The sequence below is a fragment of the Thalassophryne amazonica genome, chromosome 12 (genome assembly GCF_902500255.1).
Source record: "Thalassophryne amazonica chromosome 12, fThaAma1.1, whole genome shotgun sequence".
Lineage (NCBI taxonomy): Eukaryota > Metazoa > Chordata > Actinopteri > Batrachoidiformes > Batrachoididae > Thalassophryne > Thalassophryne amazonica.
This window is the reverse complement of record NC_047114.1, coordinates 64,357,399-64,361,749: the sequence shown is the minus strand read 5'-3', so window position 1 is coordinate 64,361,749 and position 4,351 is coordinate 64,357,399. Positions and strand designations below refer to the sequence as shown.

The following is a 4,351-nucleotide window of genomic DNA, read 5'->3' as shown; positions in this document are numbered from 1 at the left end:
TACTGTACATGTGCAATGTACACATATGCAGAGCAACATTTCTACTGTTTTTCATATAAAACAAACAAACAAAAAAATGCCTTACTTAAGCATCACTACAGCAAAAGATCTTTATCAGTGCCCTGAAATTAGACATAGGATAAATAAATGCACAGATTTCTGGTGTGACTAAATTAAATTTAAATATACAACCTCTGATGCTGCAGAAGTCAAACAGAAGTGCTGTAAGGGCAAGAAAAGGTCACACTATGAACTGATGTTCTCTTTTCTCTTTGATGTGAAAAGATGGCGCTTCTCAGTGGAGGAGGAGTTGATGGACAGCGGATACTGTCGTCATAGTGGAACCCGGGCAGTGGCCCTTTATCTTCTTTCTCCATCTTCAGGCTGTCTCTGTCCATCAATTTACTGGAAAAACTTACTTGATGCTCTTTTCCTGCCAACTCTTCCTCAAAATCATCCTCCACTGATTTAGGACCGAAAATCCAATCTGTGAGGAAAATAAGTACACACAATATGAGATTGAAATTCAATAAAATGTGGTGTTGCGTTGTGTGTTTTTCAGCTGTGTAACATGCACTGGCTGCTGATGACTTTCACGTGAACAGGGGCACTGTTGGGGAGGTTGAGTCACCTGAGCAGCAGGTAAAAGTGAAGGAAATACTGTCATGCAGCACATTCACCCAAAATGGAAAACATGACCGGATGAAACACCAACATGACACAACAATATGAGAAAAGGGAGGGACAAGAACAAGACAGCGGCTCCTTCACAACACCAATCTGTGGGTACCTGCGAGGTCATGCATCAGATCTTTAATCAGGTGTCCCACTATGGCGTAAGTTGCAGCTATAACCAACACCACTCCGATTAAGATATAGCAGACGTCATGCCGCACAGTGATGGTATCTTGAGCAGGGGGGGCGTAGTCCACAAAATAGGCCTCATTCTCGGTCCTTTTGGTCAGCTGGAGGAGCTTGCGGTGTTGAAACAGTAACAGTGTGAAGTTCCGAACTAGATCTCCTTCTCTGGACGTCTTGCTGAGGGACATACCTGTGTGTTTCTCCTCAGGGTTTGGAGTGTGAGGAGTGTAACTTTGGGAGGTTTCTTTGATAACCAGGCGATGACACACGTTACTGCTAAGAGGTGTAACAGAGGTTCATCGAAGAGGAGGAGGGAGAGTAAGTGGACATTAGAAGGCATTGAAATTTTGTTGTTTTCTTTTCATTCATTCTTTATTTATCCTACTGAGGATCTCCACTGTGTGTGTGTGTGTGTGTGTGTGTGTGTGTGTGTGTGTGTGTGTGTGTGTGTGTGTGTGTGTGTGTGTGTGTGTGTGTGTGTGTGTGTGTGTGTGTGTGTGTGTGTGTGTGTGTGTGTAGGGGGGTGTTAAACCTATACCCAGGCCCCATTGGACGTGTTTCCATTCCACCACAGTGATAAGACCAACAGTATACTGAAATCCAATGAAAATACAATGTTGAAAATGCTAACTTAAGATGTTACTATACCAAATATTACTAAACAGATTTTGCTGTTTGAGTGTCTGTCTATCATGACACTTTTGATCCCGATCAAGGAGCAGGCCCTGTCTTTGATTCTTAATGTTAGAGCTTTGATCTTTGTTCCTGACTGCTTTGATTCAAACCCTGTCTTTGATTTTTTTTTTATCTTTAATCCTGACTCTTGTGATCCTCATTACAAGTTCAAAGTAAGACAGCCAGACATGAACTTCTTGGAGAGGTTTAAAGATAAGACATATGTGATCGGGCTCAAAGATTTGCAATCAGGATCAAAGCTCAGTATCAAAGGTTAACAGCCAAAGTTAAGTTACCAGCATAAAATATCAAGATCACAGAGAGAAACCAGGATTAAAGCTCATGAGAATGATCACAGATTGACAATTAAGATGAAAGCTCAAGATCAAAGATCAGTGATCAAAGAGGAGTGGTCAGGATCAAAGTTCAGGATTTGGATCACAGTAGTAAAACAGAAACAAAGGTTATTGATGAAGATAAAGACCAGCAGTCAGGAGTTAAGAAGGCAATCAAAGGAATAAACCTACACTCTAAAAAAGGAACTGCTGTCTCAATGAGAAAAAAAAAATTGATATAACAATTTGCATAGATTTTTTAAAAAGTTATTTCAACTTAGCCATTACTGAGTTAATGCCACAAGACTTCTCTGGTTAAGTTGAAATAACTTTTAAAAATCTATGCAAATTGTTACATCACTTTTCTTGTTCAGACAGTGGTTCTTTTTTTTAAGTGTATCAAAATTAAAAAGAAAGATAGAAAATAATGTTAACAGAGATGTAAATAGAGGAGTGTTGGACACTAGCATAGGTATGTTTTACCCCCCCTCCCCCCGCCTTTTTAATGAATATTGGCTTGCCTGAATTGTTCTTGGTATTGTCTTCAACTATGCAGGTGCATTGTGGGTAGGGTGATTTCACACATGTAAAGCCTGAGCTTGTCTGCTATACAATCCACAATGACTCTGGGTTCCAATTTGTTTAACACAAGCTCAAAGACCAGGTGTACTTTAAGATAATACCAATATCTGGAATGTAATGAAGGATTTATTTTATGTTATTTTTTAACTGTCTTAGGAGAAACCATAGAATAAAGGTTCAGAAATGTAATTCATGGGACAAAGAGCATCTGACACCAAAAACGTGTAGTTTCTCCTCATCTTTAGTCTCAACTTGGAGCTCTTGGTCACATTTCTCATTTGGTGTAGAGAGAGACAGAGGAAGGCAGAAAATAGGACAGACAGAGTTAATAGGATTGAGTGTGCCACAGACCTCTATCAGCTTTCCATCTGCAGGGATTAGACATATGAGTGAGGATATGAGGAGAATAATACGCCAAAGAGGCTTAAAGTGGTCCGTGACCAGGTTGCTTCTGTTTGTTAAACAAATATTACAGTAAAACCAGATCTTGCTGGATTTAAACTGGTGTTGTTTCACATATTACCCAGGCTTTGAATTAAACTTAGCTGTTGTTAATGTTTATTTAAATATTTTACAAATGTCATGTCATACATTCAGGTCCATATGTTTGGATGTCAACATTTTTGTTATTTCAGCTGTCCATCACTGCACATTTGCTTTCAAGGGGATGGTCATTATTTTAATGGACTAAAAGTAATTAGAAAAGCAAATGCAGAACTGGTTCATGTCCAGGTGTTATTCTCTCACTGCTTCACTGAGAGGTCATCGAGCAACTTGACTTCAGGTCCTGCATGTAAAATGTAAGAAAAAACTCTTAAACTGTATTGAAAGTCTCTCATGTGCCTTCTGGCAATCTCTACCCTAGATTTTATGTCATTTCATGTCTCTTTCTTCCTTTGTGCATGGTAACATGGTCTGCTGTTAACCGTGTCCCAAAGTCTACCTAACGATTAAGCTTAAACCTTTTATTTCTCAGTCATTACTTTTAATTAACTAACTCATTTTCTGACTTCTCAGTCAAATAATGAAGACGTTGCAGACACACACAAAGAACTGTTAGAACACAGCATAAAAAACGTTACCTACCTTAGAATCAAGATCTGAAATGATTCCTTTGATACACAGGTTCCAACGATGTGCACATAGTTCTGGAATCATCCTAAAACACATGCAGAAAGTCAGTTTCATACAAAAATATTTCCTTTTCCCAATAAAGAATTGGAGCAATCAATAACCCACCGTCAGCGTTTTTCGCTACAAATTGGCAGACAAAAAAGAAAATTCTGCCGTCAGATTATTCAAAAATGCAAAACGTCAGGCAACAATAATAATTTTTAAGGTTTTGATCAGGGTGTCGACTGCTTCTCGGCACTGGATTCAGTTTCTTTAGATGAAGTCTGAAGGTTGATAAACTGTTTAATCAGAAACTTCCATTCCATGACTGTGATGGCAACATTCATCACAAGAATGAACCAAGAAACTGGATGGAGACCGTAGAAGGCGGCGTGTGCCATGCTCTTCAGAGGAGGAAAAAGATGTCAAAAGATCTACGAAGATGATGTAGATAGATAGATAAACAGAGAGAGAGAGAGAGAGAGAGAGAGAGAGAGAGAGAGAGAGAGAGAGAGAGAGAGAGAGAGAGAGAGAAGAGAAGAGTGTGACAGCAAAATAGATGCAGACAAAAATCCCTGAACGTGTCTCGTGACGTGTGTCAGGAGAGGAAATGTCCTGACAGTGTCAATTTCAAGGTGTTCTTTGGTAATCCTTGACAGGATTTGATTGGCACATGACTGTGTCACTACAGCAATACCATTATGCCATGTCAGCAAAATAGTGTTCATTTTTCATAATCTCAACTGTCGCCACAGATAAATACATAATTTATTTGAACACATTTA

The 4,351-nt window shown here is 39.2% G+C and overlaps 1 long non-coding RNA gene across 1 annotated transcript; it reads right to left on the bottom strand.

Moving 5' to 3' along the window:
• Positions 1-365: 365 nt before the first annotated feature.
• LOC117522556 lies at positions 366-3,585 on the bottom strand. The gene is made up of 2 exons (XR_004564242.1): positions 3,540-3,585; positions 366-487 (listed from the first exon to the last, which is right to left on the bottom strand). It is a non-coding gene; the product is annotated as an uncharacterized LOC117522556 (long non-coding RNA).
• Positions 3,586-4,351: the final 766 nt, after the last annotated feature.